We start from the raw sequence: 18,294 nt of genomic DNA, 5'->3' as shown, positions 1-18,294 counted from the left end.
TCTTTCACTCACTCTTCTTCTCATGGCCCCCCAGTGAACCCACATTTCTTATTCTGTAACCACATATATGATTCTTCCCATAAGAGGAATAAAAGGGATACACCTTTCATTGAATGTGGTATAATTCTGTAAGCCCAAATCATTTTATTCAACTCTTCCCTCCAAGATAATCCATTTGCTATTGACAGCTGGATGTTTTGAACTATAATTTGAGTTATCCTTTCAATTAAACCATTTGCTTGCAGCCTAAACAATGCTACCATCTCAAGCTTTATGAATAGTTGTCTCAAGAAATTCTCCATCATGAAATAAACTGCACTCCATTGTCCATTGTAATCACTTTAGGAATCCCTTCCTCCATGAGCATCTCTTTCAAGAATTTCATGACACATTCCGTGTTTATTTGTTTTATACTTTGCACACCAAACCACTTAGGGCCTCATTACGAGTCTGTAGGTCCAGGGCCGCCAGACTTGTGGGGGTGCATCAGTGGCGGTCCGACTACCAGCACACCGATGGTCCGACCGCCCCATTACGAGTTGGGCAGTCAGACCGCCATTGCACCACTGCACCCGTTCCCTGGCAGTGGCGCAGTGGTCAGGGCCTTAGTAATATGCTGGTGGTGCCGCTGCGGCACTGGTAAAATAGGAAAGGGAGGTCTCCTGATGTGTACAATTCGGGACACGGAGAGTAGAGATAAGGAACCTTGGGGAGTCCCAAAAAGTTCAGCTCTTGAAAGGATCCTACAATGAATAGCCTTAGCAAGTCAGAACACGAAAGTTAGATGAATGTACACTATTCCACAGTATCAAACACATTTTACAAAAGATTAAAAACAAGATACAGTATTAAAATTCAACAATTTATTACAGATTATTAAAATTGATCAATGAAACATCAATCTGGTGGCACAAAAAATTTGTTAAAATAACATCATCAGTTAAAAACCATACAGTACAATTAGAAGTGCAAAAAAGCAGGGTTGTTACAGTTGTCGACGCAGCGTTTCGGTATTGTTAATACCACCTTCTTCAGGACAAAACAATTCTGCCGCTGCGGCACTGCCATGCATATTACGAGTTTCAGGGTCACCAACGGTGTCATGGAGGTCTTTCCTCAATGAAAAAGCTGCTGGTCCTGAAACACAGGGGGCCCTGTAGGGAATCCTGTTGCCCATTTGCATGGGGATTTATGCAGGGGGGCACAACATTTACCCCCCTGTGTGCATGTACTCCTGCACAGCATTGACTTTAAAGTCCATGCCGTGCAGGAACTGTTTTTAGCGTATCCTCTGCGAAGCCCAATTTCAGAGGCACCATTGTGGGACTTCCAAAATCAGCCCGCCATACATGAGGAAACTCATGATCTGGTGGGCAATTTAGCCAGGGGTTTGGCAGTGCGGGTGTCGTCCGCCGGCGTGGCAGTCCACTCCCACACCGCAAACTTGTAATCAGTCAAAAATCAATCTCCCCTACCAAGTCTTTCAACTGAACTAATAAAATCTATTGTCAAGCATTCTCAGGTTTTTTTTGGAGGCAATTCTCTACAACTCAAAGGTGGTTCCCTACTGTCCGGCGTTCCACATTATCTCATGAATAAGAAATAGCTCCAATTAGAAAATGGTCAGCAAGGGCAATCCAGATCAATGCCCTGACCATGGAATTTAATTTAAGAGCGTTAAATGGTAGGACAAATTCTGACCGTGCTGGAGCAATGACCTTTAATAGGCTTAATGGCCCGTCCAGAATTGATTATATCCTATTGGATGTCACACTGTGGTGCGACCTAATAGATATGGAGGTCGTACCTTCGCAGGATAGCGACAATAACCCCTTATGTACGAAGCTAAGGTGGGGTAAACTAAAGAGAAGTGGGAACAAAGCCCCCTTGAGGACAACCAATTAGGTCATCCCTTATAATGGTAATCGTAGGCTGAAATGGTATAAGGTTCAATTCCAGGAAGGGAATCTTGAGAGGATTAGGGCGCATGTAGCAGAATTGACAGTAGAGCTGGAGGATCTTGAACTGGGAAATGGTAGTGCCCAGGGGCCGTCCTTCTCCTCGGCTTACAAGAACACGATAGAGGAAGTAGGACAATATTTTGTAGTCCAGGGCAAAAGGGGCAGAGTGAACAATAAACCAGTTACATCCAGTAACCCGTGGTATTCAGACCAGTGTAAGGCGAAACGGAAGGAGCTAACAGTCGCCCTGCTTAAAAAGATTCCCTCACTAGTTAGGGCGGCTAGGAAGGATTATGCGAGGGTGCTAGTGTTGGCTAAACGAGAGTGGGAGGAACAACATTGTCAGGATCTTAAATCTGCTGCCAATTAGAAGAATTGCATGCTGTTCTGGGATCTGATCAACAAAGCTAGGCAGCAAAGTACACCACCTATTGCTAACCACATAACGGAACATCAATGGCACTCCCACTTCTCTGCACTGTATTGTGGGAGAGAAGCAATAGGTTCACCTCCCCCAGACCCAGGTATTAGGACCCAATCCCCACCGGTGTTCGAAGAACCATTTATGCCCTCTGAAGTAATATTGGCCATTAGACATCTGACCCCTAGGAAGGCAGATGGCCCGGACGGGATACCAGGGGACCTTCTTTTGAATGATCCTGATGCCTGGGTCAGACTTATTGCCTTAATAATGAATCTGATCTCCAAGGGTTATCCTGTGCCAGACTCATGGAAGGGAGCAGAGGTGGTAACAGTGTACAAAAAGGGTGCCAGAGATGACCCTGCCAATTACAGACCGATCAGTCTGATTGACGTGATACAGAAGGTGGTGGGCAGGGTCATCATCTCTAGGGTGGGCGTCTGGATGGAAGAGGAGCATGTCCTCTCCCACTTCCAAGCAGGGTTTCGCCAGAAGGTGGGCACGATGGACCAGGTCTTCCGTTTTTTTGTGATCTACTGGAAGGCTGTGACCATCAACAAGGGTAGCCTCTATCTGGCATTCATAGATCTCAAAACAGCGTTCGACCTGGTCCCTCGGGCAAGGCTGTGGGATATTCTGGAGAAGATGGTCTTTCCAAGGCCACTTCTGGGATTTATTGCGAAGCTACATGAGGGGAACTATGCGAGGATCAGATGGGGCACCCAGGGACAACTGACAGAGAGGGTGCTCGTGAGGAGTGGAGTCCGCCAGGGACATGTTATGGCACCGACCCTGTTCTCCCTCTTTGTGAATGGAGTGTTGGATCATCTGAGGGAGGAAGCGGCAGATGCGCCATCCCTAGCGGGGGAAAAAACACCTACCCTCATCTTCGCGGACGATACCATCTTGATCTCTAAATACCCCTACGGTCTTCAAAAACTCTTGGACCGCTTTAGTGTTTTCTGCACTGACAGAAGCCTCACCATCAACACCTCAAAAACAAAGCTTATGGCCATTTCACCTTCCAAGAGATTCAGGAACAATGTTTCGCCAAATGGTGTCCCCTTGGAGTTGGTGGATTCCTTCGATTATTTGGGTGTTAGGGTAAACAGCCGGATGAAATGGAAAGATCACTTGGCCAAAATGCTATTAAACCACAAAAGAGTCTCAGGGGTGGTTTTAAGGGAACAGCGGGAGTCGTTGAGCAAACCTGTGGCACCAACTCTTGCAATATATGATGGCCAAGTATTGCCGGCAGCCCTATATGGATCCGAGTTGTGGGGGTTCGAGAACATAACGGAGTTAGTAACATCTGAAAACAAGTTTATGAGAGATCTGGTGGCCCTCCCAGCTTCCACCCCGTTAATCTCACTACGGCTTGACCTGGGTAGGCGTCCCCTCAAAGATATAGTGCGTCTGCGCCCACTACTTTTTTGGGCACGTCGGGCGCGTCTAAGAAGGACCCGGGAGCTCCATAATTATGCTGCAATTCTAGATGATCTTATCTTGCTTAACACAGGTAAAAAGATTAAGTGGTTGTGCAACCTGAGACAGCTGGTTGTGCAACTGGGCTTAAGTGAATCATGGTCGAGCCAAACACCGCCTCCCAAGCCAGTGATCAAGAAGCTCTTTTGGGACTGGGTACAGGAGATGGCCATACGCAGAAGTGAAGGGGGCCCTCTCTCCCAGCGATTCCTTGAGATCAAATGGATAAGAAAACTTGAACCCTTTTTAGACTTCATAGAGAAACCTCTGGACAGATCACTTTACCTAAAACTCAGGCTCAGGACTTTACCGGTGAATAATTTTTCTTCCGGGTGGAAAAACCTAGGTGTTCTATCTAAAACCTGTCCTGGATGTGCAGCCCCTAATGAGTCTGTGGCGCATTTTCTTTTTGCCTGTCCGGCATATAGGGTTGCCAGGAAGATATGGTTAAAACCACTATGCATGGGGCTGGGCCTTAGATGTCACAAAATGGCCCTACGGGTCCTCTGCACTGATACGTCTTCTATCGCTATGGTGTGTGGGGTAGCCAAATATTTGGGTAGTGCATGGCAGACACGTACAAGGAGGGCCAAGCCTACCCCCTATTTAACCTAACCGCCAGATGGCCCCATGGCAGGAAGTGCCTTTTATGGTTCTTACGTAATTGTTTTTAGTGTTTATTTTAGTGTTTTTAAAAATTGAGTAGTATGTGATGATGTATGTATATATAGGATTGGCGGGTCCCTACTCTTTTACCTTTTTAATGTACTGCATAAATTGTATACTTTTATGATTAAATTTTTTATCGAATAAAGTAAATAAAAATAAGAAATATTCCTACACATAGACATTAAATACTATATGAAAAACAAAATAGATAATATAAAATCCATAACATGCACAATTCACTGTAGGAAAAAAGAAAATATTGATATTTTATTGTAAAATGTTGAATCTAAAAATGTTACATCTACTAGCCGCACTGCAATGTAACCTATTAGGATAAAGGCACTTCACTGTTCCCACTCCATTCTAAAACGTGTTGAGTAATGTTTTGGACACTAATGTAGTCCTATTTACTATTCCAGCTCTAATCTCTATATCAGTTTGGTGAAGGACAGTAAAATAGTCATATTTGCTATTCCCACTCTATTCTAACTCAAATTAGGAAAGGTCTTGAACACTGAAGGAGTTACATTTACTATTCCCACACCAATCTAAATCAATTTGGAGAAGGTATTGGACCACTAAAGGTGTCCCATTTACTATTCCTACTTCAACCTAAACCAATTTGCAAAAGGTGTTGGACACAACAGAGGTCACATTTACTATTCAGTCACATTTTGGGGAAAATGTTGAGGAATGAATGGGTCATATTTACTATTCCCATTCAATCTAAAGCAAATATGGGAAGATATTGGACATTCAATTTGTCCCATTCACTAGTCACACTCCCATTTAAACCATTTTGGGGAAAGTAACGAACACTAAAGGGGTCACATTTGCTATTCCAACTTAAATCTAAATCATTTAGGGTAGGTGTTTGAAACTAAGGGATCGACTACAATGGCGGGCAGATCGCCACCGCCCGCATGGCGATGGCGATCTGCCCGCCATAATCCACCATCCACCACCCAATTCCACCCCGCCATATTGCTATGGCAGGGGAGACCCCGGCGGACGGTCTTTCCGTCAGCTATTTTTATGCCCGGTCGATGAGTCAACCGGGCGGAAAAGGTTTTAATATGATGGCAGTGTTTGGTAGCCATCGCCATCAATATTAGGATACATGTGGGGATTTGCCTTTCCGTGGTGGCGTTGCTGTCACGGAAAGGCATGTGGTCCTTCACATTGGGGGCACGTTTGCGGGCCCCCAAGTATTTTGTGCGGTGGGGGTGACAGGTACCCCCCCTGCATTTGCATGTACAACGTGGCAGGCACCGCACGGTGCCTGTCATGTTGTGCATTCAAACGCACAACTTGCATTTTTAACCTTGCGGTGGGGGCTGCTGGCAGGACTGCCCGCCCCAATGTTAAAAATGGGCCCATCCAAAGTGCAAATGCGGGACCGCCGTATGCATTGCGGGCGGCCCATTGCCCGGGGCTATGACAAAGTCTGCCCACCATGCTAATCAGCCCCTAAATGTATTAGATTTTATATGTATTGCTCCATTAAATTAGATATTTGATTATGTTATGAAAAACATAAGAAATATTGTTTATCAATACTAAAAGCATATTTTATATAAAGCAAATAAAAACACTTTATTACAAATATACATTGCTAATATATTACATAATACTAGTATTGTTATAATAAAATAATAAATCGAAATAAAAAGAAATCAAAAACACTAGACATAGTAATGAAAAAGAAAAAACAAACAGTAAAACAAACTAAATATATACTAAACTAAAACCAACATAACAATAAAACAAACAATCATATACTCATAAAAAGTATTATTGTACTATTTAATGGAAACAAATAAAATAATACTAAAGTGGTAATGTTAAATATGTTAAATAATACACTTTAAGACAAATGTAATAAAATAAAATATGTATTTCCCGTTAATAGTACACAAATACAACATAAAGTTCAAACAATAAAGTCAAATAGTATTATTAAACAAAACAATACAGAAAATAGTTTAAAATATATATATATTAATATATATTAATAATATCTATTAATGTTATAATGATTCCAAATTAATAATCAAAGTGTTATAATTCTACAATAAATCAAATAGATATTACAAAACTGGTGAAAAAAATGTAATACACCAAAAATATATTATTACTAATTAATTCACATAAAAGCAAGCCTTAAACCATATAAGCACAGCAATGAACAATTAAACTTACATATTCTACTAATTGTCAATTAAAATTAACCACACACAATAAACTATACAAGAATCAAAAGAAATATAAAATTACAACATGCATCAATAATTAATATAAACAATATTTAAAACACAATATTCATATATAATTTTTCAAACAACCTGTATGAAAATATAATATAACAAAACATTATTATTTGAACAATAAATATTTATATTTTCTAATTGAAAACAATTCTGAAAATAAATGATTATGTATTTTATAATTGTAACATTTTCATTACGAAGTAAACAAGTATTAATATGAAAATGTAACTTTTTCTTAAAATATTAGCAAACATATTTTTAAAAAGCTCCCCAACTTCTTCCCCTATCAAGCCAAATTCCCCCTCTTAAAACTTTTAAAAACTTAAAATGTATAATTATTATTAAACACATTTTTATTAATAAAACTGCAAAAATAAAATTTTACAATAAATAAATAAAACACTAAATGTTAAGAATAAAAATGTACATAAAACAATGGATAAATACAACACAAATACCATAACAAATTATGTTAAAAACAATGCAACAATATTTTGGCTAAAAATAATTTTAAAATGATATTAAAACTTAAACAATATTCTCACTGCCAATATTAATGTCCTCTATATATCGGCTGCGAGAGGGGCCATGTAGACGTTGAAGAGGCTGGGACTCATTGCAGAGCCCTGGGGCACCCCACAGCTGATATCTGTAGACTCTGAGAGAAACGGGTTTAGTCAAACTCGCTTAGTCCAGCCGGTGAGGAAGGAGTGGATCCAGTTGAGAGCCTTTTCGTGCATGTCGGCGTCGTGGAGTCTCGTGATTACGATGCAGTGGGAGACAGTGTCAAAGGCGACACAATGTAACATGATTCACTGAAAGCAAAATAGCTTCAATGCAAATAGTAGCATGCTAGGTAAGATCATAGCCCTCTTTTACCTTGTACTTGACACTTTGAAAATAGTTAAATCATTACACTTTAGTTTCCTTGACTTTCAAAAAGTATTCAGCAACATACACAAAGGTCTTCCATGGACCAAAATGTAAAGTAGGGTATTCCCAATAAAATACTAAATGCAAATATTCAGTTGTGCTCAAACAATTAAAACTAGACATAGAAGGAACTGCGACTAAGAAAATACTGATTAACTAAGGCCTCAATCAAGGCTGTGTGCTTGCCCCACTCTTATTTAATTTATTTGTAGCCAACATGAAGGCGCCAGTTGTCAATCCAACCGAACAAAATTCCTAAATTTTAGTAAGATGAAGAAATTCATAGGAAAATGAAAGCAGTAGGAAACCAAATCTCCAACATTCCTTCTTATAAATATCTAGAGTTGGAATTCCAACCTGCAGGCCATCATCAATCACATATGCAAGAGCTGAAGAAAAGAGAGGCAGACCTCAGATTTTGTTGGACTTCGCCCTCTCTTCAGGTTCATCCCAAAACCTTTTGCTGAATTTGTTTTTGTTGGCCGTAAGATTCTTTGCACTTTACCATTGCTAACCAGTGCTAGAGTGCTTGAGCTCTCTCCTTCAAACATTGGGAAATTCCAATTGGCATGTTTAATTTACTTGAAAGCCCTTAGTAAATTGGTACTATGTTTACCCAGGGCCTGTAAATGAAATGCCACTAGTGAGCCTGCGGTGCAAAAGGGGGTGGTGATGGACGGAGCATCTGAACCAATCAAACACTCACACCCAGTCAAAAGATCTGGGTTTGATCCATCACCGTTCTTTAGCCCACTCTGCCACCCCAGTTCAGACATGGCTATATGCAAATCAGACTGACCCTGTGCCTCATGGGAACAGTCCAGCCCGAACTGCCAAGCCATGCCTACCCTGGACCGGAAACAAGCTACCGAGGACCGGTTTCTGGCATTCCAGCCGTCTTCAGCCCGGCTTGCTTGAATCCAGTGGCAAAGTGAGCAAGGGACTCACGTCTGAGCATACCCTGCCACACTTGTGGCGGCCAAAGCGGTACAAAAGGGGGTGGTGATGGACGGAGCATCTGAACCAATCAAACACTCACACCCAGTCAAAAGATCTGGGTTTGATCTATCACCGTTCTTTAGCCCACTCTGCCACCCCAGTTCAGACATGGCTATATGCAAATCAGTCTGACCCTGTGCCTCATGGGAACAGTCCAGCCCGAACTGCCAAGCCATGCCTTCCCTGGACCGGAAACAAGCTTATGAGGACCGGTTTCTGGCATTCCAGCCATCTTCAGCCCGGCTTGCTTGAATCCAGTGGCAAAGTGAGCAAGGGACTCACGTCTGAGCATACCCTGCCACACTTGTGGCGGCCAAAGCGGTACAAAAGGGGGTGGTGATGGACGGAGCATCTGAACCAATCAAACACTCACACCCAGTCAAAAGATCTGGGTTTGATCCATCACCCTTCTTTCGCTCACTCTGCCACCCCAGTTCAGACATGGCTATATGCAAATCAGTCTGACCCTGTGCGTCATGGGAACAGTCCAGCCCGAACTGCCAAGCCATGCCTTCCCTGGACCGGAAACAAGCTTCCGAGGACCGGTTTCTGGCATTCCAGCCGTCTTCAGCCCGGCTTGCTTGAATCCAGTGGCAAAGTGAGCAAGGGACTCACGTCTGAGCATACCCTGCCACACTTGTGGCGGCCAAAGCGGTACAAAAGGGAGTGGTGATGGACGGAGCATCTGAACTAATCAAACACTTACACCGAGTCAAAAGATCTGGGTTTGATCCATCACCGTTCTTTAGCCCACTCTGCCACCCCAGTTCAGACATGACTATATGCAAATCAGTCTGACCCTGTGCCTCATGGGAACAGTCCAGCCCGAACTGCCAAGCCATGCATTCCCTGGACCGGAAACAAGCTTCCGAGGACCGGTTTCTGGCATTCCAGCCGTCTTCAGCCTGGCTTGCTTGAATCCAGTGGCAAAATGAGCAAGGGACTCACGTCTGAGCATACCCTGACACACTTGTGGCGGCCAAAGCGGTACAAAAGGGGGTGATGATGGACGGAGCATCTGAGCCAATCAAACACTCACACCCAGTCAAAAGATCTGGGTTTGATCCATCACCGTTCTTTAGCCCACTCTGCCACCCCAGTTAAGACATGGCTATATGCAAATCAGTCTGACCCTGTGCCTCATGGGAACAGTCCAGCCCGAACTGCCAAGCCCTGCCTTCCCTGGACTGAAAACAAGCTTCCGAGGACGGGTTTCTGGCATTCCAGCCGTCTGCAGCCCGGCTTGCTTGAATTCAGTGGCAAAGTGAGCAAGGGACTCACGTCTGAGCATACCCTGGCACACTTGTGGCGGCCAAAGCGGTACTGCAGCACTGATTCTGCCACCACTGAAGTGGCCCTTTAAACCATTCTAACGCCAGTCATTGTAGCCTGTGTGTGCAGTTTTAAACTATCATTTTGACCTGGCAAAAAAACTATTGCCAGGTCTAATCCTATATTTGAAATACCCATAGGTCACTTCTAGGGTAGGCCCCAAACAGCCCTTAGGGCATTAAAAATGTTAGACATGTGCTTTTTAGTTTAATATGTCCTGGTAGTGAACAACTCTTACATTTGTTTTTCACTATCCAAAGCCAACCTCCCCCATAGGATAACTTTGAGTTACCTAATTACATTGAATAAGTGATAACATTTGGTTGGAAGCAGGGGTAAAGTAATGTTTGATGTCTGAGTATTTGTAATTTAAAACCCTTTTCAATGGTAACAGCGAATTCTGAAATTGCCACCTTTAGAAAGTTGACATTTTCATCTCCTAGCAATTTGGTGCCTGCAGCTTGTTCCTGATCCTTAGTCATATGACTAGGTGTAGTTGGCACCTGACCACTGTGTATTCATCCCAGACACTATCACAAATGGGGGAGGGGGGATTGGCAAGATGAACCATCTCTGGTAGGATATGGGGGAGGAGCTGTCATATATAACACGTACACCTCATAGGGACTGCTTTAGTACACGCATAAAAGTTTTCACACTAATCAACTGTGATCCTAGACTATTTGGGTCCAGGGCAGGGAGGAAGGAAATTCTAGATAAGTCTGAGGGGAGGAGTGGACTCAGAAATTTCTCTCACTTCAACGTGAGCCCCAGGTATAAATAGTCGACCCCCAGACCCAATTCTTCAGTTCACTTTTGGACCTGTGGAAGTCTCAGAGGAAGGACAGATCTGCTGACCTCCTACTCTTTTGTAAAGAAAGACTGCCCAGCTGCTCTGCTGCTTTGTTGCTCTGCTTGCAAGAAGGATTGCTCTGTTGCTACACCTTGAACCCAGGACCACCAGAGTGACTGCAAGGGCTAGTTGGCTGGCCCCCTTTTCTGACCCACAGTGACACAACAGGCTCCTCTGCACCGAAACAACTTGACACATCTTGCTGCAGGACTGTACATCACAGCTTCTGTTCGGCAGCTTAGGAACCACCGACCCATAGTAATACATCTCGACTCTGAAAACTGGCCCTACTCGAAGCCTCTCGATGCACCTTGATGGAGAACCATGCATTACAGCTTCTGTCCAGCAGCTTTGCAAGCACCGATCCAGCGATGCCCCTCGTCACCGACAACAGGCCCAGCTCGATGCATCTCGGCTCAGAGTGCTACACCTCAATGGAAGTCTTTATCGCAGCTCAGGATCGGCGCCTTCTCTGATACTGTCACAACATGATGCAGCTCGACGCACGGACTCACACAGCAAGCTCCTGTTGACAGATCCTCAACACCTGCGATGCACAGGCTAACTCAAGATCTTTGAATCTCGACACCCAAGACACAAGGTACTTCTGACAGTGAACTAAGCTCAGGCCTGTATCTGGCCCATACTCCATCACGGCCAGCCTGACTTTGTTACTTGGACTCAGCCCACCATGACCAAATAACCACACTTGGTGCTTCTTGCTTCTAAGCGCTACTTTTCTTCAAAATATTTGAACTTGTATATCTCTGGTTCTACTAATTGGATTTTTGTTGTTTTGGTTATAACATTTTTATTAAAGTTTAATGGAATTTTCTGGATTGGTGTAGGATTTTTTGTGTGTTGTGTTTTTACTTTATTCCTGTTTCAAGTGCTTCAGACATATTTTATACAGTGTCTCTAAGTTAAGCCTAACTGATTTGTAATAAACCACGAGGGGGTTAATTTGGAGTCTGCTTGTATCCTGGCAGGAATTGTGATTGTTGCTTGAGTAGGGTTTCACCCCCCCCCCCCCCCAACCCGAACCCATAGCCCAATTTCTCATGGGTTTACACTAGCTAAAATAAAACAAAACCACTACAAAATGTATTACATGCAAAATTGTTATTGCCTTCCCCCTAAATTCAACAATTGACTCAACAATGGATAGATGCAACGATATTGTACAATTTCATTTTCAAACTACCCAACTCTGTTAGCCAAGCCCAAATTCACCTTGAGTTCAATCTCAAGGAGCAATCCCTTAATCAAAAAGCTGTGCTATTACAATTTTATATCGAAATAAAACAAGATGCTAAAGGCACATTAAAATGGCATTTCTATCAAGTGCTAGGAGAGGTGAAGGCGACAGTATGTCCCACATCTACTGAGTTCATCCTTAGAATCCTATCAGCTACCTAAAACAGTTCTCAAAAGAGAGACTAGTGCAAAATCAAGACAAATAGAAATTCTGAGAGTCCGAACAAAGCAGCAGCATTCTAGACTAGTAGCGGAAGCCTATACCAAAACGCTCTTGCAAAGCTATTTGAACTTTTCACTGGTATGGCCTACACAAGTTTGAAAGTCAACCAAGCATGGCGATTCGGCACTTAAACAGAATCGATACCTCATGTGGTCTGTCTGACTGGCGTTTGAAACAGAAAGACATTGCCTTTTGCTTCCAAAGTTTCGGAAAGCAAATATTAGAACATGTTCCAATAAAATGACATTATGTTTTGGCAGCAGCAATTTATTAAAATAGTGCCAAAATGCATGGAAAAATAGCAGAACACTGGGCAAGGAATAGAGAAGCCTTACCGCTGACATCCATCACTATGACTGAATTGCATTTTACTTCATATGGGATATTTTAATATAACTTTTTAATCGCGACACTGAGATGGAATTTATCCAATGTATTCATATGTAGAGCTCATTTTCATCTTAAATGGTTTTACTTAAGTGTCATGGAAATATTATTTATTATAGTGGTAGCAACTTTTTGGCAGGCCACAACACTTTTGTGCATTCCTAATTTCGGTTTCCAATAGGTAATCATAGTTTGTGCATGGATCTATTTCTGTATTTCGTTTCATTCAAGTAGCATGACGGGTCTTATGAGTGTGTTGCTGATGACATCTCCTCTAACTTGTTATGAATGGTGGCCTGGAGGAGTCCTGCCATCCAATACTGCCAGATGCAGAAGTGCAGGAGATACTATTTGCCTGTAGAACAGATTGGGTTGAGTTCCAAAGTAAAGGGATCTATATACTTTCTCCTTTGCTGAGTGAGATGTGTGACTGGTAGACTATAACCCACTACATCGGATACCATATACTATGGTGGGGTACCTTTGCTTTGAACAAACATGAATGCATACTCCTCTCATATTGCATAGATTTTGGAATTTAAACAGTTTCACTTGTTCTTACTGTTATCTTGCTATTTCCCAAATAAACTCTTCCATCTGTGGTGTATGAAGGACTGGACCTCTTTGCTCTTGTTTCCAAGTCAAAGAAGTCAACTCCAAGTGTCATATGGCTGACCTCCTGTTCAAGCTACAGGGATACATAAGCTACAAGCAGTCTTTCCTGCAACTGCCCAGCTAATCAGTGGCAATTGAACCTGGACTGGACATGTTTTGGCTTCTGACTGACATCCATTCAGTCTCTAAGCACCTCCCCTGAGGCCTGGGGGGGCGTGGTTTGAAGTGTACTATTGTGGTAAGTTGGGGCTTAAAGGACTACATCAGGAGGTAAAATATTTGCCCAGGATGAAACTGGTTGGTGCATTCAACCCATGTTCCAACACAGTCAGCGTAAAATTGTGATCGAGTCCTAGTCTTCTGCACACATTGAACATCATTGGCACTACTCTTACTTAAAACATTTTTTAATCATGTCTCCGGATCCTCTTAATGAATGTTTGCCATTTTGGTATAATTGTTTGTAAAATGTTACTCTTTTTTTGATACAGAGTTGGATATTTTTTTCTTTACTTTTTAACCTTATTACAGTTTGGTATTGCATAAATGAAATACTTTACACATTGCCCTAATGTCTGCTTGGTGCATAGCTACCAGGGGATTGTCTCAGGTTAATTTAGTGACTTTTGAGGGTTCATCCTGACAAGGTTCGTGATTATTCCTTAACCCCTTGCGTGCTTCTGTTGGCCAACGTCCGTCACGCGCACTACCTTTGTAGTGCTGCGCACGTCCTTTGGGCGTCGCTGCCCCACCCACTCTGCTAAACCACCGCACCGCGGCAGAATTGCCGCCGCGTTTAAGAGGTTAAGGTGGGTAGTCACCCACCCCTCAAACAATGCTCTGATTTCTCATGCCTGTAATAATGAGGAGAAGGCAAAAAAATAGAAGATGTGTCAAATATATCCCACTTAATTAGGCAAAACAAATCCACAAATGCTGACCAGAGCTCTGCTGGAACCCTGAACCTAAGCACACATTACCTTCCATTTAGGCATCCATCAGCTCGCTCTAACAGTGACTCACTTGAAAGCTAAGTAGATGCTGTAGACCAAAGTTTACTCCATGATGACCATAGAAAATTGTCAGAGTGAGTATTTGAGGTAGAGGCTGTGATATCAGAATTGACTACAACCACAAATGACCTGGAGAAGTGACTCCGATCCAGGAAGGATTAAGCACAATAGTTAGAAAATAGAGTGGAAGACCAGGAAGGGTGCACTAGGAGGAACAACATAAGGTGTTGGGTCTTTCAGAGATGATAGAGGTCACCTCCATGGATACCTTTGTTGAGGACTGGATCCACAAGGTAGTTGCTCCTGAAGATCTATCACAATTCTACAATCTCAAAAGAGCTCACTGACTGCTGCTGCACCCTGCTCTGCCTGGAGCTCTCCACAGCATGTGGTTACATGTCTGATTCACTTCAGGGATCAGACTACTTACTGCAACAAGCACTCACCAAGGCACCCTTCTCAGCTGAAATTACAAGAACACGGATCTTCCTGGATTTCACAGCAATGGTGCAGAGACAAAGTTCATTGTTCACCACCATGAAAAAAACAATGTAAGGCACTGACATAAAATATGCAGTGTGTTCCCAACTAAATTAGGAGTGCACATGGTTTTAAAATCCCAGTTTTTTCAAACCCACATTAAGCAGCTGAATGGCTGGCTAAATATACAACGAGGGAAGGCCTCCAGCAGCAGTAGACTCAACTAAACCTAGTAACCATAAGAGACTAAAAGCAAATCAGCAGACAGGAGTCCGCTCTACTAAGCAGCAGATCAGAAGGAAGCAGACAGTTGCAGCAACTGCCACACTGAGCATTGAGAAGAGGCATAAAGGACTCTACTGATGACAATGCCACAGTAGAATAATTGGATACAGGAGAAGAGAGCACCCTGCTATGTACCTTCTCTCCTATTTTATCTGTAAACATGGCTAGAGAGTGACCGCTGACATTCCTCAGTAAGAATAATGAAAGGGATTAAGTAGAGGGCAAGTGGAAGTAGAAATAGCGATGAGGAAGAGCGAGAAATTTGAGAAAAAAGGTAACATAAGGTTAACAGTGAAAGGTGAGGTAGTCAGAATAAAAGGTAAAGAGAATTAAGAAGATGACGAGATGGGTGGAGAAAGAAAGACAGTGAGACAGTAAGATTTGATGTTGTGATATAGAGAGGCAGAAATAGCTAGGGATAGGGAGTAGGAGTAGGAAAGGTACAGAGAGTGAGAAAGGTGGGAAATACCAATTAGTTCATAGAAAGTAGTAAGGTAGAAAGAGAAGTGAGTTAGAGAGAGTTAGATAGATAAGGAAGCGAGTTAGTGAAACAAATATCAAAAGATGCAAGGTAGAGAGAATGGTGCCGTTGAGTGCGGGACAAAATGAAAAGAGATACCAAAAAGATGTCAGTAAAGAGAGTATTGAGGCATAAAGAAAAGTAGGGAAAAGGGCGAAGGATAGAAAAAGTGAAGTAGTGTAAATAAAAATGAGAGACAGATAAGGTAGAGAAAATGTGGTGACATTGATTCAAATTTAGAGAGTGATGGAGGGTAAGATAGAGTGGTAGAAAGAGTAATGATGTAAAGATGTGTAAAGGGAGAGAGATAGTAAGAAAGAGATGAAGAAGAGAGGGTGGATTAAAACAGAAAGAAGTGCAGAGAGAACTATGAGAAAGAGAGTATGAGGCAATATTGATAGAGATAAAAAGATAGGGAAAGAGAAATAGCCAGAAAAGAGTAGCATGGTGACAGAGGTGGAGGAGCGAACAAATGATAAGATAAATGAGAGATTTGGTTGAATGAGAGAGAGCTGTGGTAGAGAGAGTTCAAGTACTAAGGGAGATCTGGGATAGACAGAGGTTAAAGGTAGTGAGTGGTGGCATAAATGGAGGGCTGAAAGAAAGGTAGAGAGAAAGGTGAATGAATTAGAGATGGAGAGAAAGTTAGATAGGTGAGGTAAAGAGAAATGACAGTGAGAAAGGGGTAAGGTTTATGGAGGGGAGATACTGGGAAAAGCGATGTAATCTGGAACAGTGAGATGCAGAGAGAGGAATAAAAATAGAACAATAGAGGAAAGCACAGATAGTGGTAGAGGGACGGCAAGGTCATGTGAGAGAGGTAGCAGTAGAGTGAGCTGTATTGAGAGACAATTGTGGTAGAGATAGGTGATTTGGAGAGAAATGAGACTGGGAGACAGGGTAGGTACATAGAGGTGTACATATACAGAAAGAGATGTTAAGAGAGAGGTGAGGTATGAGGGATGGTCGTTTTCTATCAAGAAAGTTAAATAGAGGCAGTTACGAGAAAAATAAAAAAAAAGAAAGTCCCTCAGCAGATAGCAATTCTAGTATTTTACTGACCTCTGCTGGTCGTTTTCTATCAAGACAGTTAAATAGGGGCAGTTGAACAGAAAAAAAAGTCCCTAAGCGGAAGCAGACAAATCCTAGGGCTGATATCCAGAGCACACAAAGTACATACATATAAGAATATACTAAAGTATATATATACTAAAGAATATACTAAAGTATATACAAGAGGTATCGAACGCTTGACCTAAAAAGACGCTATAAAGGGGAAATGCTTTTATTTCACCTTTCTTTTCCGGCTTTGCATGTGGGCTGCATGATACAGCACACATACCAAGTAGGAAAAGTTTTAAAGCTACTGTAAGCATAGTATTTTGTACTGGATGGGTACTGTTACAGTTGAAAAACTATACTAGACACATGCAGACACCTTCTAACTACAGCGCAAAGGTATATGCTTGGCGCTCGGCAGCCTGATTGAGCGCCCGCCCTATGGCTAGAGGAGGAGTGTGACATATCTCTGCATAAGCCACCGTCCTGCTCTTTTGTTCTCACACAACACAGCACTGCTGCACTGCGGTGTGTGAGAATGTACTAAACACACCCCTACGTTTCATCTAAGCTGTTATTGCTTGCTGTCATATTTAAAAAGAGTTTTTTTGTTTCATGACCACTGTTTTCACATGTCATACGTCTGATTGTACAGACCACTTTAACAGGGAGATCCCTGGAAGATAGGGGCCCGGGAAAATTGCCCACTTTGTCAATGAAGTATCAGGTGATGGGAGATATAACATAGCCTATCAATACAAGCATTGTTTTTAGACGCATGAATATGAACGCTGAGTACCTGAAATGCATGTTAGTGGATAAGCAAGAGTGCATAGTTAATAGTAAAGGGGGTTTACTTACAGAGAAAAAATTCTTGTCTAGCATCAGAAACTAGGGAATGGGGAGGAGAGGGTCCAAACCTTAATGACCCCCCTCTCCACCTCCCCAAAAACCACCAGGACATGTGAAAAATAACTCACTTTGTGCGCACGTTTCACTGCTCTTTGGCACAGTTTGCATTTCCGCGTCTAAGTGTGAAGCCTTGAAGGAAAGCATGTCTGGGCTCCAGGTATGCAGGCAGGAACCTCCTGTGTCTGGCTCATTCGCGCATCAGGGCATGGACTTGTGGCTGACCCATAGATGCTGGGGTCTGACATGATCTGACTGGTCCTGTGGGAGAAGCAGACGATGGTGTGGGTTGCAACCTGCTGGATCCCTCATTCCCCTTGCAAGCCCACAGACAGTAGGAAAAGTGCCCACTATGTAACATGGCCTAATTGTGAATATTCTGGCGCCTTGGTGGGAACATGAAGGGGCTCTGTGTGGAGATGGAACTATCTGCATCTGTGCCAATGAGGGAACTAGTACCTTACCTTTTAGTAGTTACTTCATATATATTTTGCACGACTTTGTGGCAGAATGAAAAAGGTGGTGGTGGTGCGGAACCAGTGACTGGGTTTGAAGACCAGACAGAACTGTTTAGGCACAGGGACAGCCAAGGGGATCCACTGGAGTCTGATTAAAATTGAGGT

General features: G+C 42.8%; 1 long non-coding RNA gene across 1 annotated transcript in view; it reads left to right on the top strand.

The window, feature by feature from the left end:
- Positions 1–18,294, top strand: part of LOC144782760 (uncharacterized) — a 137,245-nt gene that overhangs the window by 18,339 nt on the left and 100,612 nt on the right. The gene's annotated exons all lie outside the window — the stretch shown is intronic.

The sequence above is a fragment of the Lissotriton helveticus genome, chromosome 9 (genome assembly GCF_964261635.1).
Source record: "Lissotriton helveticus chromosome 9, aLisHel1.1, whole genome shotgun sequence".
Classification (NCBI taxonomy): domain Eukaryota; kingdom Metazoa; phylum Chordata; class Amphibia; order Caudata; family Salamandridae; genus Lissotriton; species Lissotriton helveticus.
The sequence above is the reverse complement of the archived record's forward strand: the minus strand, read 5'-3'. Positions and strand labels throughout refer to the sequence as shown.